Source organism: Tamandua tetradactyla, chromosome 24, assembly GCF_023851605.1.
Source record: "Tamandua tetradactyla isolate mTamTet1 chromosome 24, mTamTet1.pri, whole genome shotgun sequence".
NCBI lineage: Eukaryota > Metazoa > Chordata > Mammalia > Pilosa > Myrmecophagidae > Tamandua > Tamandua tetradactyla.
Window position 1 is genome coordinate 9303902 of NC_135350.1, and position 26993 is coordinate 9330894.

A 26993-nucleotide genomic window follows, 5' to 3' on the forward strand; every position below is an offset into this window, starting at 1 on the left:
GTTCATATGAACTTAAACCCACAAAGGATAGGCTAAGCTTACTTAACATTAGGCCTAAGAGCCACCCCCAGGAGAACCTCTTTTGTTGCTCAGATGTGGGTTCTCTCTCTCAGCCAACATGACCAACAAACTCACTGCCCTCCCCCTCTCTATATGGGACATGTCTCCAAGAGGTGTGGACCTTCCTGGCAACATGCGACAGAAATCATAGAAGTTCTGGAACTCAGCACCAAAGGATTTAGAAAATCTTCTTGGCCGAAAGTGGGAAGAGAGAAATGAGACAAAATAAAGTGTCAATGGCTGTGAGATTCCAAACAGAGTCAAGATGTTATCCTGGAAATTATCCATTATTATCAGAAATCAGAAATGGAAGAGGAGACATAACCACTGACCCCACAGAAATAAAGGAAGTAATGAGAGGATACTATGAACAACTTTATGCTAATAAATACAATGTAAATGAAAAGATATGATTCTTGTATAAAGAGTGTTAAGTACAGGGTACGCGGGGAAACTGCAATTGCATGCTATGAGCTATGTTCAAAAGGAAATCATCAGCACTATTATAGGAACAGCAGAGGTAAATAATGGGGTGAGGGAGAAGAGTTAAGAGGAGGTTTAGATTTCTTATTTGGTGAGGATGTGTTTATTGGTTTTCTCTCTCTTGGGAACAATGAAATTATCTAAAATTGAGAATGTTGATAGACTGTGGAATTTGGGTACTACACATAATGCCCGATGAATGCAGGTGGCTGAAGGATACACTGATGGAGAAGTAGGTTGGTGAACAATGGTGCACACTTATGAATGAATGTTGTGCTGCTACAAAAAGGAACAATGTTGTGAGGCACACAACGATGTGAATGAACATTTGGGACATTTGATGAGACAAAATAAGCCAGAAACAAAAGAACAACAATGGTATGGTCACCTTTAGAAAATGCTAATAAGAAAACAGGGGCCTATATTGTAAGCTTTTAAAGCAGACACATTAAGTTTGGAGTGATTATTTCTGGATTTTGAGAGGCTGTTTTATATATACAACCTGATATTTAGAGATAAGAATGAAGTTGAACAGGTTGGGGTTTAAGTAACTCAGAACATAGGGGTAAGGAAGACAGTGTCTATATTTCTGAACCACACATACTCTTTGAGACCAATGGAAGAAAGCTTTATTTGAACTGGAACTGAAACTTTCTGTAGAACATAATCTAATTCAACCTATTTATACAGCTCATTTGAAAAACTGGAACACAGAAAGCACAGAATGAGAAAGAGGTCTTTTAATCCTGTATAGATTATTGTAATACCTGGAAACATCCCAGAGTATATTACCCAGATAATCAAAAAGTATTGGCAAAGTCCCCTGAAGGAGGGGAGAAAGACTATGGAACTATTAAACATTACCATCACAGAATCCCCTGATACTGTGCCAAACATTAGGGACACCCAAATCAATAGGCCATGCCCTCAGTCATGAGGCTTACTCTTGTGAAGCTTATGTCGGTAGCATAGAAGCTTAGACTACCTATCGGCATGCCTAAGAGTTACTTCTGGAAGACCTCTGTTATTGCTCAGATGTGGCCTCAGTCTCTCTAAACTCAACTCTACAAGTGAAATCAATGCCCTTCCCCCATGTGGGACATGACATCCAGGGGTGAAAGTCTCCCTGGCGACATGGGAGATGACTCCCAGGGATGAATCCAGACCTGGCACCATGCAATCAACAGTTCCATCCTTACCAAAAGGGGGGAAAGAAGTGTAACTAATAAAGTATCAGCAGCAGACAGAGTTCAAATACAGTCGAGAGGCTATTCTGGAGGTTGCTGTTATGCAAGCTTCAGGTAGACCTTGCTACCTATCATAACCTGCCAATCCCCAACCAGGACCATTCCAGCCAATCCTAAAGAACACCTAGGGCAATATATAAAATTCCACAAGAGTTCCAGGCACTAGAGTAACTTGCCAGAAACCTACAACCTCCAGATGGGTCCCTGGTCCAGACAGGCCCTGAAACCTAGCCCAACTCTCCAGAACATCAAATAGTTCTATCTCCCTACCCCATATTAGTGACAGACTCTTCCAATAGTAAAAAATTAGAATTGCTATAGCCCAGACAACCCCAAAGAGAGGTATGGAAAGATCAAAGGTAATGGTGGGATTATACATAGAAGATGGGACTTAACAGATGAAAATGAATGCTGAATCATTAAATTGATATCTCTTTTAGTCTCCAGTATTTTAGAGAAGCTAGAAGTAAAAACCTAAAATTGTGAAATTGTAACCCATGTCAAAGTCTGAAATATCTTCTACAACTAATTGTGGTGCTGTGCTTGGAAATTTATAGCTTTTTTATATATATGTTATTCACAAAAAAAGAAGGAAAAAAGTCGATTGTGATGATAAAAAAAGTATTTAAGCCCTCTAGCCTCCTATATTCTGGAGCAGCTAGAAGGAAAAATATGAGAGGACTGTATGGGAGCCCATGACAAACTCTGGGGTCTATCCTGTAATCACATTTTGAAGAGTGCTTTGAAACTACTGCTTTTTATTTCTTTGCTTTATATATATGTTATACTATACAATTAAAAAGCTATAAAAAAATTACTGTTACTTCCTGGTGTGGATTTGAAAAGATTATGTGCCCTAGAAAAGCCATGTTTTAATCCTTATCCATCTTGTGGGGCAACTATTTCTTTGAATCCCTGTTCAGTACTGTAGGTTGGAAACTTGATTCGATTATCTCCACAGAGATGTGACTCACCCAATTGAGAGTATTAACCTTTAATTAGAGGGAGATGTGACCCCACCTACTCCAGGTGGGTCTTGATTCCAGTGTACCAGAATCCTTTAAAAAAGGAAACATTTTGGAGAAAGCTTGAGATCCATGAGAACCATGAGAGCACACGCCCCCAAAGACCTTTGGAGATGAAGAAGGAAAACAGCCCCAGGGGAGCTTCCCAAGAAGGCTGGAGAGAAACCTAGCATGTTCTCCACGTGCCTTTCCAGATGAGAGAGAAACCTGGAACATCATCAGTCTTCTTGAACCAAGGTATATTTCCCTGGATGCCTTAGATTTGACATTTCTGTATCTTTACTTTAATCAGACATTTTAACGGCCTTAAGAACTATAAACTTGTAACTTAATGAATTTCCCTTTTTAAAAGCCATTCTGTTTGTGGTATATCACATTTTGGCAGCTAGCTAACTAGAACACTTCCTTTTACAGATAAAAAACAATTAAATGACAACTAACGAGTGCAGAGCTGGTTGTTTAAACCCAAAATAGTCTGTGTACAAAGACTGTACTAGTAACTATTAACTGTATTCACATGATAAGTTCATCTACTGATGTTTTACCACTTTTCCATACATAAGTCAGACCATTTGAAATGATGCTAAAGTAAAACCTTTTTCATGGGCTGGTTTTAATTAAAAATAGTCTGGCTAGTATGGTGAGCCTAAGTGATTGAATATCATGTTATCACATCCATTTCTGGAAAGTGGTGTGTAGTAGGAGGCCCACTGGTCTTAGTAAAGATGATCCTAAAGAAACAGCCAAGAAAATTCAAATAAGCAGTCAAATCCCACCACCATTATTAAGGTTCATTCATTCAGCCAAACAATTACCATGTACTTGCTATGTGCCTAGCATTGTGCTACTTCCAAGGGCTGCTAAGACAAATCCTTCCATGATTTTGCTCCCTATTACCATGCTTTCCTATTTCCTACTACTATTCTCCTGCTTCACTCAACTCCGGCCACACAGGCCTCCATGCCAGGCACATTCCCATATCAGGGATTTTGCATTGGCTCTTACATGGCTTGCAGCATTCTTCTCCCATGAAAATGACTCACTCTTCACCTTCAACAGCTCTTTGATCATGTGTCACCCTCTCAGTGAGGGTTTCCCTGACCCTCTCTATTCAAAGTTATAAATCTGACTCCTGCCATTCCCTGTCCCTCTTACTCTCATTTTATTATTCTATAGAACTTATCACCTTCAAATAGATTCTACAATTTTATTACTTATTTTGTTTATTGTCAATCTCCCCCACCTCCCTAGAATATAGCTCCATATAATAGAGCACAATAAATATTTACTGACTAGAAGAGCATGTCTTGGAGACACCCAATTTAGAACTAGACACACAGATACCTGTTAATGCATGATACATGTCTTAGAGCTTAGAAGATATTGCAATTACTTCAGTACTATGAGATTTCAGATTGGTTTAAACCTCTGCTTTTCTCAATGGGCTAAACCACATGTGCAGAGAAAGAGTAGCTGGGTAAAGAGGAGGTAAAGGACCAGCTACTCCATTCTTATGCATCTTATCTACTGGGCTTTTCTGCTTAAATCATTTTTTGTTTGTTTTCTTTGTTTGTTTAATGACATTATACCATATTGGGTGGGCATCTGCCTTTCCAGTTTCCTATTTTAATTCTAAGTATAAATTACTTTGTCTTTATTTTCCAAAGCAAAAGCTAATTATTATTTTAACTCCTCATTGTAAACACCAAGCATCTAATTATGCTGACCTACCACATAATTTAGCACATTGTGCTTTTAATTTTAAACCTAAAGCCTACATGAGTTAACCTAGTTTTCCCACAGCATTTGTAATACAGTTTACAAATTGGCTGTTAGTTATTTTTCCTACTGATCAGTTCAACTTCTTCCACTGCCATTTCTCTTATTCATACATGGTGAAGGCACGCAGGAGAGGATTATTTGCTCAGCTACAAATACAGCCTGACTGTGGATAAATCTGAGGCTTGCTATGAAAATGTGAATAGAAACAAAAGACGAATTTAATAGCAATTGCTAGCTTTACATAATTCTTCCAAATACAAAGTTTTCTTGCAATTTAAAGGGATTTGACTTTCATACATTTAATGAAGGTATATCCTGCTTTCCCTGATTTCTAAAAATAAACATCTTTTACAATCAGCAAAGGCATTAAATGCTATTTTTAAAGGAAATAAAAATTAGGGTGTAGCTGGGGAAATTAGTGGGGACTCACTAATTATCTGGGTTTAAAAGAAAAAAATTCAGTGAAAAAGAACTTCAATCAACTAAAGTTATTTGACATCTATGGATGCTTTTAGCTTTCAAATGGATTATCATGATAGAATGATGGAATGGCCTTTTGAAAACTCAACTACATTGCTAAATAGGTGGCAATACCTTGCAGGGCTGGGGTAATGTTCTCCAAGAAGCTGCGCATGCTCTGAATCAGTGTCCACCATTCTGGTGCTGTTTCTCCTATAGCCAGGATCCAGGGATCCGGGAACCAAGGGGGTAGAAATGAGAGTGGTACCACTCACTATTACCCCTATTGATCCACTAGGAAACTTTTTGCTTCCTGTCCCTGTGACCCTGAGCTCTGCTGGTCTACAGGTTTTAGTGACAGAAGGGAGAATGCTCCCACCAGGAAAAACAACAATGATTCCATTGAACTGGAATCTAAGACTGCCACCTGGTCACTTTGGGCTACTCATGCCCCTGTATCAACAAGCCAAGAAGGGGATTACATTACTAGCTGTGGTGATTGACCTTGACTATCAGGGGGAAACAGAACTGCAACTACACAATGGAGGTAAAGAACAGTTTTCCTGGAATACAGGAGATCCCCTAGGGTGTCTTTTAGTACTACCATACCTTGTGATTAAAATCAATGGAAAACTGCAACAACCCAATCCAGGAAGGACTACCAATGGCTCTGAAACTTCAGGAATGAAGATTTGGGGCACCCCACCAGGCAAAGAACCACGGCCAGCTTAAGTAGTTTTGGAGGGTAAAGGGAACATGGAATGGGTAGTGGAAGAAGGTTGTGATACATATGAACTTTGACCATATGATCAGTTACAGAAATGAGGACTGTGATGCTATTTTGTTCATGTTATAGTATTTAAGTTGTAAGATATCAAGTTCAGTTTAAGAATGACATGCAAGGACTTGCACCCAATTCTGGGGAGATTTAATGTATTTACAGTTGTACGTAGGACAGCTGAGTATTGTTTAGTGAGGAAAAATGTGTCTTTTATTGTTTTCTATTTTGAGATTAAGTATGGTTTAAGGTGATGTGTATAGCTGCCAAGTTGACAAGGGGTGAATTGTCATGGTCAGGTTCATGTGTCAACTTGGCTAGGTGGTGGTGCCCATTTGTCTGGTTGGGCAAGTACTGGCCTGTCTGTTGCTATGAGGACATTTCATAGAATTAAATCATGATCACGTCTGCTATATCCACAGCTGATTGCATTTGTAATCAGCCAAGGGGAGTGTCTTCTGCAATGAGTGATGTTTAATATAATAACTGGGAGGTTTTTAAGGAGGATTCAGGAGAGACAGTCTCTCTTCCTGCTTTGGCCAGTGAGCCTCTCCTGTGGAGTTCATCCAGACCCTTCATTGGAGTTGTCAGTTTCACAACCTGCCCAACAGATTTTGGGCTCTACATCACCCACACTTATGTGAGACACTTTTATAAATTTTATATCTACAGATATTTCCTGCTGATTCTCTTTCTCTAGAAAACCCTAGCTAATCCACCATGTGACAGAGGAACCCAGATGCAATCGGCCTTTCTTCAGTGAAAGAATCATCTTGTTAATGCCTTAACTTGGATATTGCCATGGCCTTAGAATTGTAACTTGAACTTAATAAATCCCCTTTGTAAAAGCCAATCCATTTTTATTATATTGCATTCCAGCTGCTTTAGCAAACCGAAACACACATCAATGTTCATAGCAGCTTGTTTACAGTCGTCAAAAGATGGAAACAATCCAGAGGTCCATCAACCAAAGAAAGGATAAACAAAATGTGGTATATACATACAATGGTATATTATGCAGTGGTAGAAAAAAATGAAGTCACGATGCATGTGACTACACAGATGAACCTGGAGAACATTACATTAAGTGAAATACGTCAAACACAAAAGAACAAATATTGTATGACCTCACTAATATGAATGAAATATAACTACAAGTTCATTTTGCTAATACTTAGCTCATAGGGCACCAGAAGATAGAATGAAGACAGGGAATGGGGAGCTGATGCTTAATTTATACAGAATATGTAATAAGGTTGATTGTAAATGTTTGGAAATGGATGGGGATGATGGGAGCATAGTATAGTGAGTGTCATTAACAGCAATGACATGTTTAGGGTCGTATATGGGAAAGTTTAGGGTTATATATGTCACTAAAAGGAAAAGAAGGTGAAACATGGGACTGTATGACATATTGAATGCTCTTCAGGGTGAAAATGTTCTAGAATTGACTGTGCTGATGAATGCACAAACCTGTAAATATACTAGAAGAAACTGACTGCATACTTTAGATGGATTTATGGTATGTGAATTTATCTCAATAAAACTTCTTTTAAAAAAATTTAATACAAAGGGCAATATGTTAAGGACCACAAAAAAGAGATATAAGGGGCTATATAATTTTTAAAAAGAAAGGAAAACTTTCCATTGGAAGATTCTGCACCCCAGAAAAGCCATGTTTTAATCCTGATTCAATCTTGTGGAGACAGTTATTTCTTTTAATCCTAATCCAATACTGTAGGGCAGAAACGTTGGATTAGATCATCAAAATGTGACACACCGAATCATGGCTATAACTTTTTGATTACAGGGAGATGTGATTCCACCCATTCCAGGTGGGTCTTGATTAGTTTACTAGAGTCTTTATGAAGGGAGACATTTTGGAGAAATCTCAGAAACAACAGAGCCAACAAAAACTTTGGAGCAGAGCTAACACAGAGGCCAACACCTGGAGAACAGAGACATGGATATTTGGAGATGCTTGGAGCCTAGGAGACATCACCATAAGATGTTAAACAAGCCAGAATCTGAGAGAGCCAAGTGAACCCTAGAGATGAAAGCCAGCCCTGGAGAAACAAAATGGGGAACCCACAGGGACAGAGACTGAAAGCAATGGAGTCCAGGAGTAAGGGACCAGCAGACGCCAGCCACATGACTTCCCAGTTGACAGAGGTGTTGCTGACTCATCGGTCTTTGTTGAGTTAAGGTATCTTTCCTTGGCTGCTTTAGTTTGGACATTTTCATAGCCTTAGAATTGCAAACTTGCAACTTATTAAATTCCATTTTTAAAAAGCGTTTCCTTTTCTGTTATATTGCAATCCAGCAGCTTTCAAACTAAAACAAAAACCACAAGCATCATCATTGGGAACTTCTGGAGTTATGAGGTTTACAGTGAAATCAAAATTCACTGTAAACATAGTAACATAGTTTTCAACAAGTTCCATGAGAAAATGTAAACCAAGAAGTTTAATTTCTTTACTGCAATTAAATAAAAAAAAACTCTACTCTATACATTGTTTCATGATTCATTATACTGCTTTTGAGAGATTGAGATTTTAATGCCAAGCCAGAATTCTCCCCCCTTACATAGTCAGCAAATGAAGTACCAGCACGATTAGATGGAATACAGTAATCATAATTCACACACTGAACATGTCTTAGGTAGTGCCATTTCCAAGGATAATGAATCCCTGGTTTCTACTTCTCACAGTCAAAAACCAAAGTGCCATCAGCACAGTACTTCATTGTTCTGTTTTGCTTTTTGCTGTAATTTGGATAATGTTTAATTATAAAGAAATATGGCATATAATTAATTTTTGTAAGAAATATGTAAAGCATTTTTAAACAGACACACATAAAGTTACGTATTGATCAGACACCAGAGGCTTATAGGACTCTAACCTTATATTTCCACTAGAAGAAATGGTTCAGTACTTGCTAATTCAATGTTTGCAGCAACTTATAGAACATTAGCTACCATGAAAGAGAATCAACTGTACGTAGAAAAATAACTCTTTAAGGGTTATGACATTTACAGTCTGCTGTAATCAAGAATAATACATTATGAAAGTCCACTTCATCATACCAGCAATGGGATGTTTCTTATTCATACATATAGGCATAACTGCTGTAATAACTTGACATAGAAGAGGAAACTACTTTACCTGCTTCAAACTATTATTTTTTAAAAGGCTTCCATCTCCTAAAATGCATTCTGAAGTTGAAAATGGCAGTGTTTAAGAACTTACTTCCTTTAGTATCCCTGCATGGGTCTGGAAATGCAGAGATTGGAGTCAAGCCTTTTGACTTGAAAGCTATCCATTTTTCTACAGTTGCCCCTTTGCCATCTTTAACTTCAAAATAACTTCATGAATATCCATATCCAGCTTTCAATATAGAGAGGCACACTCACGCATTACTCACAAAACAATCTAATTTAATTCTAATTATCTTATAATTTTAAACAGAAATAGGAAAGGCCTGCATCTACCTAGACACATCATCTGTTAGAACAGAAATGAACTGCAAAGGAATATGATGATACTGTTACCCACTAAAACAAGAGACAGACTTATAGGAGGAAAAATATGGTGAACCAGTAACAAAGTTTTCAAGTGGAAATTCACTAAGTATAATTTGTTTCAAGTCCTTGTTTTTATTCAGCAAACTATAGGTGTAAATTAGAAGCATATGCAAATAACTAAATCTTCTGTTAAATTTAGTGGCCTCTGCTTGACAATTTAGTACTTTCTCTACAAATAATAAAGCTGACAAAAAAGAATCCTACTTCTTCATATGTTTACTCAAATGGATTCTTCTCAATATGTCTGAATAAATGGTTAAAGGATTTCAGGTCATGAACCATTTCACCTATAATGAAGGAGTTCTATAATTAGTGAACATGTATCACAAGAAATCAGGTTAACTTCTTCTGCTTCCTCCTTGGAAACACTTTACTTTCTGCCATTATTTTCAGCAACTTCACGAAAAAAAGTGATCATCTTCATTCCAGGACAGTTCTTCAAGATACACTCGTGCATCTACTGGTCCCATATTTTTCAGCTCATCTTCATGCCATTGCAGGTCATACTCTTTTTTTTGTCTCTTCACTCCCCAGAATTTTCCACGCCTGATCAATTTTGATGAACTTCTGTATGTATTCCTCCACTGCTCCCGCTGACACATCTGCACTTTGTTTGTCTGGATGATATGTTAGTAAGAGTTTTTGATACTTTTGTGCTAAGTCTGACATGCTTGCAGATGGGTCTGCACCCAGAATGTCATACCAATCCTTTCTTGATATCTGCTCAAATGCCATCATCTACTGAGCAGGCAATGGGCCTTCTCAGATCAGCTAACTTTGCATACCTATTGCCGTGCATACCTGTCTGCCTTCAGCTAGAACTCTAAATCAGGTTCTTCATTGCTTTTATATATCAAAACGTGTGAGTTAATCACTTTTGACCAAAAAAAATTTTTTTTAATCTTTAAAAATCCTTACCATTCAATGAAAATTTTACTGAGCCTTTTTCCAAAATGTCATGATGTCATAGTGATAGTATTTGGCACTGGGTGTCAGTGGTTATTCTAACCCAGATCTTGAAAAGCATGGGTCAGCATAGCCTCAAGACTAAAGAAAACTTCAGGCATGGAGCTGCACATGAATGATAGTAGGAGTTACAAAGAGGAGAAGAGTCTTCCCAGTGGCGGCCATTCAAGAAATGGAAGTCAGCACTCCTCTGGGAGGGTGGGGGTGGGGTCTGAGTGCCAGGAACAGCTTATAAGAATTTAGAACAAGGACACTCCATAGGGTATGAGATTAGAATAACAGCAGGATCTCATGACACAGGGGATTGGAGCTTTATCAACATATCAGGAAAGGGAAATTTCAATGCTTTACAAGATAAGTGGTTTGTGATACCATTTGTACATTCACTCATCCTTGAGGAGGTCAGTTGGCCTCTAACTTCTGTCCTGGTCATGTAGGCAGCTACATGCAATGACTTAATCTCAATTTAGAGCGAAGGCCTGGGCCCTGAGTCTCCTTAGTGGAGTATCTGGTTAAGGAATATCTTGATCCCACCTGGCATGTGGAGGCCTTAAAAATATCTCTGTATATTTAGATGGACTGTCTGGTACATGAAGATATCTCAATAAAAATATTTTTTTTAAAAAAGAAATTAACTTCTTAATTTAAGTGCAATACATGCACATTAAATTTTTTAAATAAAATATATTTGAAAGGAAAAAATTATAAATTCCCAATATCCACTCTACCCACACAAATGTACTTTTATTTATTTGTTCCTTCTAGATTCTTTTATATTTTTCCATTCTGACCTTATAGAAATCAGTGCCTCTTAAAATCATTTTTCCAAAGATGTACAGGGTATTTGTTGAAAAAGATAAGTTAGAACTTCCTAATCCTTTGTTCTAGAAAGAGTAATGACATAGATTAGTATAAATTTTGAAATACCAAAACAGTAAATAGATTGCAAATACTGTTTTCAGCACTAAGGGTGCACAATGTGTTATTTTATGTGTAAAGACTGTTTTTATAGGAAAATACTAACCCTGGAATTCTCTGAATCCTCCAGAGTAAATGGTTTTCATTTAACTTTTTATTCATAGGAAAAACATTTATCTCATGCCTTAAAAATGCTTTCTGAATCAAATGAATAAAACAATTGCAAAGTAAAAAAAAAAAAAATTGAATTACAATTATAAACCATAAGACCTGCACATTTAAGTAACTGACTGACTAATTTTATTACTATCTAATTTGAAGAGAAATCCTCTTTCTCAAAGGATTTAGACACAAATCAGAGTCTAAAAACATTTTTTCCCACTAGTTTTGTTTCTGTGCTTGTATTAAAATCCCATAAAAACAACTGGGACTCTGGAATACAGCTGCCCTTGTTAGCATTCCAAAAATTAAGGCTCTGATCTGCCTTGGCCAGGCACACTCCAGAAATAATGAAACCCAGCTTTCACATGGAAGATTAGCATGTTTAAAAGAGTAGCTTAGAATTGTTCCCATTAGACAAACCATCTATATTTCTTTATTAAATCAAAAGGGAAACAATTAGATATTGAAAAATAATGAAATAAATTACTTTAAAGAAAGACATATTCCTTAAATCTGTCAAAACAACTCTTTGTTCCTATTTTTGAAATCAAGTGCTCAGCTGTTTAATGATTGTGGTGGAAATGATGATGATGGACAACTTTTACTGAGCATTAGTGCATGCCAGATATTTCCTTTACTTCCTTAAATCTTCATAACCAACCTAAGGAGTACCATTGTCACCAGTTTTAGATGAGGAAGCTGAGGCCCAGCAGTTAAATAACTTGCCCGAGTCACTCAGTTAGTAAGTAGAACCATCTGATTTGAAGCAAAGAGCCAAGATTTGAGCCCAGCGCCAATTTCTTGAAGTCCTTACAAGAATAAGGAAACATTTCTTAGAAGTGTTGCTCCAGGTAATGTAAGTCATTCTTTCTCTCTTGTCCCTTTTTTACTTGCTCGTTTGTTCACTTGCTTTCCATAGAGAAGAACACTCAATTTATACTTATGATAAAATATCACCAGTCACATTTAAAAACTTGATAACAAGTAAGGGTTAGAAGCCCTATCAGATCCTGTGGGGTACTAACAATGTCATTTAATCCTCTCAATAACTCTGTACAATATATTATACAAAAATTCTAGTGACTCAAGTAACTTGCCTCAGAGCAAATAGCTATTTAATGTACAACTGAGATTTTGTACTGCTGAGGTTGAAACCTATTTATTTCAGAGTCCATATTCTTTAAAAGCTAAAAAGCACTACCAGGCCTGTATAAAGGAGAAATTAAGACAAGCCTCAATAAACCAGAGTGGCCACATGCTTAGTTTGAGACTCAATCTAAATCCTAGTTAGTCAGATACACAACAGCTTTAAGAAAAGTCCTGTATTCCTCAGAAATGGATTTACAAATTGCAAATTTCGAAGCGTTCCAACCTAAGAAGCAGTGCATACACCATTTCAAACTCCTTTCCTTTCCCTAGTAAGACAGAAATCCAAGAGCTTAAGTGTAGCCCAGTTAATTAGGTCTTTGTCAAACAATAGCTCTTTTCTTTAAATTTGTGCCTTCTCATCCAGATGATAAAAAGCAATTTCAGTTCAAGACTTTTATTTAACTGGTTTGCATCCTCACAGGGACCTCCTGGGCTTGTCCTGCATATCCCCATATTAGACTATAGGGCCAAGCCTTCGCCTCCCAGCAGAGCATAAGTCTCATGCATTGCTTTCATGTTCACCCACTGAATTATATCTAAAAGCTTTGCTCCTTTTAACATCAACTACCTTCCCTGAGAAAAGCACGGCTTTGGAAACTTCTGCACGACAAAGGAAGTTTGTTTACCATTAGAAAAGTTCAGTAAAATTAACAGTGAAGTAATTCTTAAGTACCCTTTGGCAATTCCTAAGACAGGAGGGGGGGATGCAAATCACAATAGCCCCAGTCTCCCAAACTTGGAAACCAGTACACAAATACCAAAACTAATAACTGTAAAATACTTTATTTTAAAATTTTAACTTTTTATATAGTCTATCAGTATTATTAAACCAATCTAATTAAGCAAGCCCCTAATTTAGCAAATATTGCCTTATTTTGTAAAATTATAGTAATACAATTTTAGACCTGAAGATATTAGTAATCATTTTTTCCAATTGCCTCATTTTTCCAGATGAGTTGAATTTTCCTTCAACTAAGGACCAGAGGCTTCAAGTGTCTTTTCCACTTAGTAGTGGCAGAGTGGTTCTAGAACTCAGATCTTTCAGTTACTTTCTAGTATTCAAACAAAAACTCTGTATGTGCGTGTGTGTGTGTTTGTGAGAGAGACAGGGAGAGAGAGAGACAGAAAGAAGAAAGGAGGGGAGGAATAAAGAACACAGGAAAAATGTATGATTTAAAACTTGGGTAATGTGAAATGGTAAATCTGACTCTAAGAGGCTATTGATGAGAAACTGATTGGGAAAGGAAGTACAGTAAATGGCACTTAATCAAATAAATATTTTATTCTCTGATTGATAGAACATTGTAGCAATGAAACATTCACATGGAAACTCCATTCACTAGAGCTATGTTCCCCACAGGCTGGTTCAGATTTGCTGGTATGTACCACCCAACTGATAAAACAACACCCCTTTACTACTAATTTTTTTTTTTTTTTGGCTTTTAAAAGGGAATTTATTGAATTACAAGTTTACAGTTTTACGGCCATAAAAATGTCCAAACTAAGGCATCCAGAGAAAGATAACTTGACTCAATAAAGGCCAATGGGTCTGGAACGCTTCCGTCAACTGGGAAGGCAAGTGGCTAGCACCACTTATTTTGTAGAGAATGACTGCTCTTTTATTGGTAGGGCAGCAATCAGCCAGTGTCATTACGTCTGTTAGGCAGCAAGCAAGCATCAAGGAAATAACAACAAAAATTTAGCAAGCAACTAAAACTGCATCTTTCTATTACTATTTTTCAAGTAATAAAGGTCCACAATTCAGGAAAAGAAATCCTTATGTCTGAGTCCACTTCGCAATTCTATTTGAAACCGGCCAGGTGAAAGGAGTCCTGAAAAGGGGTCACAGCCAGGGTATGGAGGCTACACATGCCTACAACAGACATACTTGCTCCTCAACAGAGATTTTTATTTAAAACACTTCAGATGGCAGAAAAAAATTCTCTGGCGTCCAGCCATGTAAACTGGCAGCAAATAAGAGACAATGGAAGGGTAAATGCTTAGGCCTGGAGACAGCTCTCCTCCCTTAGTGTTTCAAATTTCTGGAGTATTCCTGCACGCTAGGAGGAGTCTGCTAAGGCTGCTAAACTGGGCAGGACATGTATCTCAACTGAACCTACTCTCTTTATCCTTCCCCAAATAGAGAGGAGGTTTTGGAACAAGGCATAAACACAGTACCAGGAGCTAAAAGGACATGGAACTTTAACATAAATAGTGAAATTAATAGTCATAATTATTTTACATAAAGCTACAATTCTTTGTTATTAGAGAGTGCAACTAAGGAAAAGAACTAAGTTCTCTCTTACGCTTTGCCCAGTAACTATTTATGTCTACCCTTGGCCACACTGCCAGTAATTTACTTTAAAATACTTTAGCAGTGGCAGTGTGATATTGTGATTGATGTTGTGAGGCTTTTAATTCATACTTGGGGACAGTTAAATCACATTGGAAGTACCCTAGAGGAGAATCCATACATTCACCACTCTAGATGGGGTTGTTAGCATTTGACAAACTCTCATCAAGAGTTCAAACTCCTAAAGTCTCTTGATCAAACACTTCACACATCCCTCTCTGAATCTGTGCTGGAGGGGTCATTAATTAGTGCAAGGGGTCTTAGAAAGACTCTATTACAGGTGAAATGAGTGGTGCTCATGCAATGGGGATTGGCTAGAAATACCGGATGGGTAGCACTGCCATGCACGGCGTATAAACTGCATGTCAGTTTAACAAATCGCACAGCAACAGAGCAACTTCGTTTGGCTCTGTGTCTGTCACAGAAGGGGATTCTGCCATCTGATTCAAAGGTTTGTGATGCTGCTGCCAGAAAACTGTCACCTTTGCCTCAGTGTACCTTTCATACATTGCTGATCACAGGAATGAAGGAAGGACAGAGTGGAGACCAGAACTTGCATTACAGGTTGTAGGACTGCTTTCATGCTCTCTCACTCTAAGATAAAGCTTATAATGGGGGCACAAGTTGGCCTGAGACTTGCTTTTCTTGTACCACATCACATGATAGTGAGATTGTGAGTGGAAGAGAAGACAGCCCTCACTCACTTCCTATATCCATTGAGGTTACTTCTATGCACCAGAAATAGCCTAGGAACTTTCTATTTTCAAAAATAGAATCCTACAAGCCCTTCGTTTTTATCTTTCGTTTTCATGCCTAATGTATGTATCAATGCCTTTTGCTACTGCTATTAACCACTTTGGTGAGGAAAAAAAATATATACAAATATTATGCTGCCAGGCTGATCATAATTGACTGAAACTAAACATATCATGAGTGTGAGTTAATTTTTAATCTACACTTTAGAAGTGATTAATTAGCATTTGTCGTACATAATCATGAATCAATACTCCAGAGCTGGTTTCTTAAGCACTTTGAATATATTTTTTTAAGATCTACACCAGAAGGTGTGTTAATTAGCACAGGAGACATTTGAAATAATTTTTCCTTGCAAAATGAATGGACAGTTCCTTGGGTCTCCCTGTCCTTGCATGAACAACAGCACTTGAGGCTTAGACTTCCATTGGTCCTGTGTCTCTCTACTCGGTTTGGTTGGTCCTGCCATTAGAATTTACTTTGTCTGCTGAAGGAGTGAGGTTTTCATGGGAAGCACTGGTCAGAGTGCCTGAGGACAGAAATTAGGACAAACCTTTGGAAAAAGTGTTTGACTCTTTTGACATTCTTGCTATTAAAAGTTTGTAGGGGGTGGGGTGTAAAAGGGTAGTTCAGTGGTAGAATTCACTTGGCATGCAGGAGACCTGGGTTCAAATTCCTGGTCCATGCACCTGTCCCCCCACCCAAAAAAAAATATTCAACAAATGGTGCTGCAATAATGGGATAATCACATGGAGAAAGAATGCAATGTGACCCCCACCATACAGCATACAAAAAAAAAAAGTTTGTAGGTGTGGCTGAGACTAGCTTTCATTATAACAGATATTTTACAGGAGGGAATCCATGGACCCCACACTTTAACCAACAAAGGCTTGTGCAAGTACTTTTGCAAACAATTTAGATTGTTGAATGGCCAAATTAACTTTATGTGCAACACAGAACGAGAAAAAATTATCTACCTACAACATGGAAAGATGTTCAAGAAGAGAGAAACTTTCAAAGGAGGAGAGTTATTATACTCTAAATGATTTTTGTCCTTGAACTGTTACTTATAGAGCTGTATGGTAAATAAAATGTCAAGAACAAAAAGACAAATATTCTCATGCCGCAATCACATGGACTAACTATAATATAAAAATTCAGTGAACTGATAAATCCCAGAGTGATGGGGACAGTGAATAAAGAATTATTTGCAGGATCCCCTTAGGGGAATAGGGAGAAAGGGGGAAAGATTCAACTTTCCTATTTGGATTTTCTGATATTCTCACAAGCAGTGAGGACAACCAAATCAATAGGCTGAGCCCCCAATCTTGGAGTTTGCCCCTATGAAATTTATTCCTGTAAAGGATAGGCTAAGTCTACATAAATTAGGCCTAAGAGTCACCCCCAGAGAACTTCCTTTGTTACTCAGATGTAGCCTCTCTCTCTAAGCCAACATGGCAAGGGAATCCACTGCCCCCACCCCCCACTATGTGGGACATGACTCTCAGGGATGTGAATCTCCCTGGCTATATGGGACAGAAATCCCAGAATAAGCCAAGACCTAACATCAAGGGATTGAGAAAATCTTCTTGACCAATGGGGTAAGAGAGAAATGAGAAAAAATAAAGTGTCAGTGGCTGAGAGATTTCAAACAGATCGAGAAATATCCTGAAGGTTATTCTAAGCATTACATAGATATCCCTTTTCAGCGTATGGTGTATTTGAGTGGCTAAAGGGAAGTACTTGAAACCATAGAGCTGTGTTTCAGTAGTCTTATTTCTTGAAAATGACTGTATGAAGATACAATGTTTACAGTGTGACTGATTGTGACTCCCTTGTGCCTAATGCTCCCTTTATGAAGGGTATGGACAGATGAGTAAAAAATATGAATAAAAAATAAAATAAATGATAGGAGGAACAAAGGTTAAAATATATTGGGTAGATGGAAATACTAGTGGTCAATGAAAGGCAGGGGTAAGGGATATAGTATGTATGAGTTTTTCTTTTTTCTTTTTATTTTTCTGAACTGATGCAAATGTTATAAAAAAATGATCATGGTGATGAATATACAACTATGAGATGATATCGTGAGCCACTGATTGTACACCATGCATGGAATGTTTGTATGTTAAGAATGTTTGTGTTTATATGTGGATTTGTCAATTAAAATAAATGTTATTTATAGCCATAGTGATGGACACAATCATCTTAGCCAGCTGGGTCTCCTCTTCTTCTTTTCCCTTCTTGGCAATCAATACAGGAGCGAAGACATGCTGTGAAGAACCGAATCCTGCTGGGCCAATAAGGGGCCTTAATATTATTCCTGCTGCTATTACCAAATTTGCTCTCACAGGTGAATGACATCTTTGGAGCCAGGCAAATGTGAGATCAAATTTCCCCTTTGCCACTGCAGTTTCCTTAACTCCTCTCAAAGATGGCTTTCTTGGGCGGGCCGCGGTGGCTCAGCGGGCAAGAGTGCTTGCCTGCCGTGCCGGAGGACCCCGGTTCGATTCCCGGCCCCAGCCCATGTAAAAAAACAAACAAACAAACAAACAAAATATAATAAAAAACAAGAAAATGTTTAAAAATGTTTCCCTTTCTTCCTTCCATCCTTCCTTCCTTCTCTGTCTTTCCTTCCTTTCCTCCCTCTAAAAAAAAAAAAAAGATGGCTTTCTTACCCATCAGTCAAAACATATTGAATATTTACCTTGCATGGTTGTTGTAAGGACTTATAAAGAAAAGGTATATAAAGCACCTAGAAGAGTATACGGCACATAGTCTATATTAGGTACATGGAGGTGACTGTAACACACCAAAATTTGAGAAGTACTGGATCCCTTACTATTCAGATCCCTCTACCTACACACTTAATGTAACAAACCCAGCCTACTTAGAGTAGTAGCACCCCATTTCTAAGCAATAGGAGGTGAACACATAGACCACTACAGCAGAGTAACATGTTATTTCTTTTTTTAAAATCTTACTAGTGCTCATGGAACACTGCCATATACAGTGTATAAAAGGCTTATAACACCAGTGGTGCCAATTCCTGGACAAATATATTCCTATAAATGAGACTAAATTCAAACCTGATGTATCTTAGAACATTAGATGTATTTTTTCCAATAGCTTTTCAAAATGCCTAATTCAAATCTTAAGTGCCTTTCCCTTTTGCCGTGGGCACTGTAGGAGAGAATATGTTTTACAGAATTTTGTTTATGGTGACTCAGAAGGTAGACCATCTTGCATAAACTGTTGACATGATAGTTCCTGACTTTTTAAAATATGATCAATCAGCCTGAGAAATAGCTTCCTACATTTCTTAGAAAACAAATTTCATCCACATGACTATTGTTCACGGTCCTTTTAATATTTTTTACCTCTTTGTCTTCAAACATACTTTTTAAAAATTATTGTTAAGAAACGGCCAGGGCACAGATACATTGGCAAGGGATATAACTTACCCATAGAGAGCTATAAAACACTGAGAATAGTACATTTGAACAAATGTACTTTTTTTTAAATTTATTTATTAAAAAAATTAAGAACAAACAAAAACATTAATGTATCATTCTGTTCTACATATATAATCAGTAATTCTCAATATCATCATGTAGTTGCATATTCATCATTTCTTAGAACATTTGCATCAACTCAGAAAAAGAAATAAAGACAACCGAAAAAGAAATAAAACAATAACAGAAAAAAAGATTATACATACCATAACCCTTACTCCTCGCTTTCATTGATCACTAGCATTTCAAACTAAATTTATTTCAACATTTGTTCCCCCTATTCCTTATTTTTATTCCATATGTTCTACTCATTTGTTGGCAAGGTAGATAAAAGGAGCATCAGACAAGGTTTTCACAGTCTACACAGTCACATTGTGAAAGCTATATCATTATTCAATCATCATCAAGAAACATGGCTACTGGAACACAGCTGTACTGAACAAATGTACTTTTTATTAAAAGTATAGTTGAGACAAATTTGCTTAACAAAAACAAGTTGTGTGGGGCTGTAATTTCACCCAAAATACAAGACAGGGCTAGTTAAAAGAAAAACAAACACCTAAATGACAGTCCACAATTATGAACTCCCAAAATATTAATCATCTATTCCTTTGCAAAGTCCAAGTAGAAATGAACAAGCTGAACACTGACCCGGGTATTGTGCATTAATGCACTTTTTGGTCAGGTACCAACATCTAAGTTTTGCTTGCACTGTTCATGAAACGCTCATGAAATAGCCAGAAATGAAAGACGAGACTCTTGTAGTATTACTTCTGAGGCCATCAAAATGACAGTATGATTGTAAGGACCAAAGGTAAGCAGCCCAGATCCGAAAGGATGGGTTCTCTGGGTAACGTTGCCCATCACAACCAATGGGGAAGTTTTTGAAAAAACCTCTGAATATTTTCATGTCTGAAAAACACCTAACAATTTTCAAGACAGTACTGGTCAAGTAGATGCAGTCACTAGAACATGAATAGATATTTTCAGGCCGCTTTTTACATAAATCTCCTTATATATTATTGTTCTAGTTTGCTAGCTTGGTTCAAGAAGGCCAGTGAAGTTCAGGGTTTCTCTCTCAAGTGGAAGGGCACATGGTAAACACAGTCAGAGTTTCTCTCTCATCTGGAAAGGCACATGCTGAACATGGTCAGTGTTCCTCTCTCATCCGTAAGGGCACATGGCTAACACAGCGTCATCTGCTAGCTTCTTCTCCTGGCTTCCTGTTTCATGAAGTTCCCCGGGAGGCATTTTCCTTCTTCATTTCCAAAGGTCACTGGCTGGTGGACTCTGCTTCTCATGGCTATGTCGTTCTGCTCTCCTCTCCCTGAATCTCTCATTCTCCAAGATGTTTCCTCTTTTATAGGACTTCAGAAACTAATCAAGACCCATCCAAATGGGTGGAGACATGCCTCTACCTAATCCAGTTTAACAACTACTCTTGATTGGTTTACATCACCAGGGAGACGATCTAATCACAATATTGAAAAGGGATTATTCTGCCTTTACGAAATGGGATCTTGATTAAAACATGGCTTTTCTAGGGGACATACATCCTCTTAAACCAGCACAATTATACATTTATATATATCTTCTTATATATTTATAATCCACACCAGCATTTCAAATAGCACGTTCTGCAGAACATGAGATGTCTCCAGAAAAATAATTCCTGCTCAAATCTACTTGGAAAACAATGTATGCCCCACTTGAAGATTCAGAGCAAATTAGCATATAAAAGATTTTTAAATTACATTAGCCCTATGAATATTTCTGAGAAGTTCTGAAGTAAAGAAACCTGTATAATTTTGTTTAATTTAGGGCTTTACCAGACACAATTGCCACCAAGTTCTTTCTAATCTTCTTTTGTCGATTACATGTTTAGAATTGCTGAATTTATGGTGAGGATTTCATCGCCTTGGGAAGGAAAAGGAGGAGATGGGAAGGAGAAGAATATTTTATCACTGAAGCTTATGAAGGAAGAATTAAGGTATGTTATGAACAAACAAAACACACATACACCATCATCATCACCCTGTCATCACTCAAAAAAAAAAAATGTGGGACTTTTGCTTTCAAAAGGAGAGAGAACACAAAGACAGACAGCAGCCAACTAAAGAGCTCCTACAGGCGGTGGAGTTGGGGAGTTAGAGAAGCACCAGAGAAAGAACTCTGCTAGGGCAGACATGGAAAATGAGAGGCATTTCAGCATACCCATACCTGCTAGGGCCAGGAAATCCCAGACTGGTTGTAGCAGCTCACAGATAATTCTCATTTGTTCAGAATGACAAAGCACAAATCACTGAAGGCACTAGAAAAATGAGATGAAGACTGGGGAAAGCAAAACTGAAAATGGAGAGGTCCTGGCTGGACTCTGGAGCCAGACTGTCAGTCCAAACCCTGACTCTTCTCCTCTACGTGTGGGATGTTGGATAAATCACATGATCTTCCTGTGTCTCTGGTTTTCTCAACAATAATAGTATTTACGTCATACATTTGTTGTGAAAATTCATTTGTAATATACCTAGGATAGTGTCTGGCACATGGTAAATGCTATACAAGTATTAGTTATTATTTTTATAGGCATCTCTGCTATAATTTGACATACACATTTCGAAAAAAAATTTTTAAAAACAATTTTTTAAAAGAGGATTAGAGGTAGACCTCTCAAACGTATGCAACCTACAGTCAGAGCACGACCAAAACTGGTAAAATTAGTACTGCTTAAACTGCCCAGCTAAAATGTTAGCATAGGTGAAAGTTGTCCAGCAGATGTTTAAATGCACAAAGAAAATAGAGTAGAAATGTTGGCAACACTTCAATCTGAGCAGGCTGGTAGATGCTAAGGCAGTACAGATGGAGAGACAGCCCTTGGCCAGTGCTGGCGCCCTTGAAGTGATCCCAGGTAACACAACCTGCCCCAAACCATAAATGACATAAGGCCAGGGGTGTGCCTCTCTGGAAAAGTGGCCAAGGATCCAACCACTTAATTTTTATTTACCTAAAATATAGCAGAAAGGGTTTCCACTAACACTGAGATTTAGGTATCCTGAAGTCTACATCGGAAAAAAAGAGTCTTCCATATATCTAGACAACATCCTCTCTTCCAGCTTCTTTTGTTAATATTCTGCTCTCTATCTGCCTGAGCCCTTTAGCTTTATCAATTAATTTATAACTTAGGGAGAGTGAAGGAAGTGTGATATATTACCACCCATCATTCATTTTAAGATGAGGAAACTGAGAAGAGAAAAATTAGCTTGACCCGCATTGCACCACCACGCAGAGACCAAGCCCACAGTCTGTGCCAGAGAGTTGGCAGCCTGTTTAAATTAATGCATCCATAGGATTAAGGAACGGATGAACAAAGTCAATACTTGTGTTGCATCATTGGGAGCTGACTGCTTAGCAATATTAAACTAAACTCTTCTGTGTGGTTTGACAAACACAAACCACCTAACTCTCCAGCATCCAATCAAAAAGAAAAAAATATAAACATTTAAACAGCAAAATTAAATCACATCAGGGTGGGCCATGGTGGCTCCGCAGGCAGAGTTCTTGCCTGCCATGCTGGAGACCAGGGTTGATTCCCAGTGCCCGCCCATGCAAAAAAAAAAATTAAAAATAAATTAAATCATACCACCTAGCCTCGTTCTTCTCCCTCATAAGCCCCACCTCAGGCACGTGGTCTTCTTGTTCCCGCTCTTCGCGTCAGCTACCCTCTGTACTACTCAATCGAAAGTCAAACTTTCAAGACAAATAACCATTATGAACTCATTCTAACATTTTCTTCCTGAAACCACTTTTCCTCCTGTAACTCCAGTCTTGGTCAATTTTCAATCACGTTTCCTTAGGCTGGAACTCTCAGCGTCTTCCTAGAGCACCACTTCTTCCTGAATTGCTGACCACCTCTCATTTCCATAGCTCTAGCCCTAGCTCTCTCTGTGGGGCGGCTACAACAGTTACCAATGTATCTCCCTGCCTCTGTGTCACCATCCATACTTCCCTAAGTGACTTTCCTAAAGCACAAGGCTATCACATCACCATGGCATGTAAACCTATCCATTAACTGTGTTCTGTATTTTCAGTCTCCTCTCCTACCTTGTGCTCTGATCATACTACATTATAAAACTCCTTAAACATGCCAGGTTGGTTCTTACATTTTTGTGCCCTCGCTTATGTGTTTGCCTCTGCCTGAAAGACCTCTCCTACACCCTCAGGCCTCAACCCTCCAGTCGTCAGTCTATATAATCTATGTCCTAGAAAAGACTAACCAACATTATAAGATTCTGTTTAAGAAACTTTTATAAATGAGGGGCCAAGAGGGTGGATTAGCGAGGTGTGGGATTTAGTTTGTCCTCCAGAGCAGCGAATAAATAGCCAGGAACAGTACAGAAAAACTGCCAGGGCCACGTCAGTGACCAGATACACAGTGTACACCAGTCTGGTGTACAGACTGCGAGCCACCCACAACCATGAGTTCCCCCAGCCGTGGCGGCTGGCACCCCATCCCACAGGCTGCTTCCCAGAGGGGAAATGAAGGCGACTTCACCAGCAGCAGGAGCTGAATACAACCAAACTCCAATTGTGGAATTAATTCACAAATTCTAACAACTAAAAATAGGCCTCCATCTCAGCTGAACCTTGAGTAAAAGCGGAGGATGCTGGTTTTTGCTGCAGCACAGAGGGGACAGGACTGATGGAAAAAGAGAAAGAAAAAACAGGTTTTTTTGGATCTGAAAAGATCTGGGCCCTGAAGGAAAGGAGGGAGCACATAGGACCTGGAGAGACAAAGAACAACGTAACAATTTAAGCTCTTGATTCGCAAACACAAGGAATCAGGCCCTGCTCTAAAAAGGATTTTTCTTTATCTCTTTTGTGGCTGTGTTTCTATGATTGATTACTTTTAGGATTCAGCTTCAAGGCTTCTCAGGCTCCACTGCCCCAGGCATAGGCAGAAACAGGCTTGTTTAAGAGCTTCTCTGGAGCCTGTGTCTTCTATAGGAGAGGGGTGGGGCCCAACTCAGCTGTAATCACTCCCTCAAGAAATTCAGACCCCAGGGTCTGGAAAAGGGAAGCAATTAAAACCAGCCTACAACCTCTCCTCTGTCTTCACCATGACCCCAGTTGGGAAAGTCTGCTGAAGTTAAAGGTACTGCATCACCTTATGCTGGTGGGACCTGCAGGCAGATAAGCACCACATACTGGGAAGGATAGGAAAAATGCAGAGTCCAGAGATTTCATAGGAAAGCCTTTTAATCTACTGGATCTCACCCTCAGGGAAAACTGATGCAGGTGACTCTTTCCTTCTGAGAAGTGACCAGTTTGGTCTGGAAAGATCTGACTGGGGTCTATAATACCTAAGTAGACCCTCCTAAGGGGTGGGGGAAAGACACCATACAGGCAGGGCAAGAAACAAAAAAGCAAGAACTGAAAACTTCTGATCTATTAAACAAAATCTAAGCTAGAAGACTAGAATAAGCTGAACTGAATCTCAAAGAACAGATAGACAATGAAGTCATCCAGCAAGAAAATCCTAGGGAAAAAAAAAAGTGAAAACAATCTCCAGAATAAACTGATTAAGGAATTAAATTCCTAGATGCCTGCAAAAAATAACAAATCCTACTAGGAAAATTGAAGATATGGCCCTGTCAAAAGAACAAACCAATGATTCAAATGAGATAACAGAGTTGAAATAATTAATTTAGAATGTTAGAACAGACATGGAAAACTTCATCAAAAAATCATATCAATGAATTGAGGGAGGATGTAAAGAAGGTAAGGAATGAACAAAAAGAAGAAATTGAAAGTCTGAAAAAACAAATCACAGAACTTAAGGGAATGAAAGGCACAGTAAAAGAAATGAAAAAAGCAATGGAAACCTACAATGTCAGATCTCAAGAGGCAGGGACATCTGAAATCTGACAAGCAAAAGAAAATATAGGGAAAACAATGGAAAAATATGAGCAGGGACTCAGGGAATTGAATTACAATATGAAGCGCATAAATATACAAGTTGTGGGTGCCCCAGAAGGAGAAGAGAAGAGATAAGGAGGAGAAAAACTAATGGAGGGAATTATCACTGAAAATTTCCCAACTCTTATAAAAGACTTAAAAATACAGATCCAAGAAGTGCAGCATACCCCAAAGAGAATAGATTCAAATAGATGTACTCCAAGACACTTACTAATTAGAATGTCAGACATCAAAGAGAAAGAGAGAATCTTGAAAGCAGCAAGAGAAAAACAATCCATCACATACAAGGGAAGCCTAATAAAATGATGTGAAGATTTCTCAGCAGAAACCATGGAGGCAAGAAGACAATAGGATGATATATTTAAGATACTAAAAGAGAAAGACTGCCAACCAAGAATTCTATATCCAGCAAAACTGCCCTCCAAAAAATGAGGGGGAAGTTAAAATATTTGCAGACAAAAATTCACTGAGAGAATTTGTGACCAAGAGACCAGCTCTGCAAGAAATACTAAAGGGAGCACTAGAGACAGATAAGGAAAGACAGGAGAGAGAGGTGTGGAGAAGAGTATAGAAAGGAAGACTATCAGTAAAGGTAAAAAGAAGAAAAATGAGATATGACATATAAAATACAAAAGGCAAAATGGTAGAAGAAAGTACTGGCCATACACTAATAACACTAAATGTTTATGGATTAAAGTCCCCAATCAAAAAACATAGACTGGCAGAATGGATTTAAAAACAGGACCAACTATCTGCTGTCTACAGGAACTGCATCTTAGAACCAATGATAAACATAGGTTGAAAGTGAAAGGTTGGGAAAAGATATTTCATGCAAATAACAACCAGAAAAGAGCTGGAGTAGCTATACTAATATCCAACAAATTAGATTTCAAATGTAAAACAGTTAAAAGTGGGCGGGCCGCGGTGGCTCAGCGGGCAAAGTGCTTGCCTGCTATGCCGGAGGACCTCGGTTCGATTCCCGGCCCCAGCCCATGTAACAAAAACAAAAAAACAAAATACAATAAAACAAGAAAATGTTTAAAGATGTTTCCCTTTCTTCCTTCCTTCCTTCCTTCTATCCTTCCTTCCTTCTCTCTGTCTTTCCTTAAAAAAAAAAAAAAAAAAAAAAAAAAACAGTTAAAAGAGACAGAGAAGTACTCTATGTAGGATAAAAGGAACAATTCAACAAGAAGACATAACAATCATAAATATTTATGCACTGAGCCAGAATGCTCCAAAATTCATGAGGCAAACACTGAAAATACTGAAAAAAGAAATAGACACATCTACCAGGATACTTGGAGATTTCAATTCCCCACTCTCATCAATGGACAGAACATCAAGACAGAGGATCAATAAAGAAACAGAGAATTTGAATAATACAATAAATTAGCTAGACTTAACAGACATATTAGAACATTACACCTCACAACAGCAGGATACACCTTTTTCTCAAGTGCTCATGGATCATTCTCAAGGATAGACCATATGCTGGGTCACAAAACAAGTCTCAATAAATTTAAAATGATTGAAATCATACAAAACACATTCTCAGATCATAAAGGAATGAAGCTGGAAATCAATAAAAGGCAGAGGGCCAGAAAATTCACAAATATGTAGAGGCTCAACAACACAATCTCTAACAAACAGTGGGTCAAGGAAGAAATTACAAGAGAAATCAATAAATATCTCAAGGCAAATGAAAATGAAAACGCAACATATCAAAATTTCTGGGATGCAGCAAAGGCAGTGCTAAGAGGGAAATTTATTGCCCTGAATGCCTATAT

The 26993-nt window shown here is 38.1% G+C and overlaps 1 protein-coding gene and 1 pseudogene across 2 annotated transcripts in view; both read right to left on the reverse strand.

The window, feature by feature from the left end:
* The window catches only part of ANK2 (ankyrin 2), a 767321-nt gene that overhangs the window by 530802 nt on the left and 209526 nt on the right, over positions 1–26993 (reverse strand). The gene's annotated exons all lie outside the window — the stretch shown is intronic.
* Positions 9701–10155, reverse strand: LOC143668493 (dnaJ homolog subfamily C member 24 pseudogene; annotated as a pseudogene).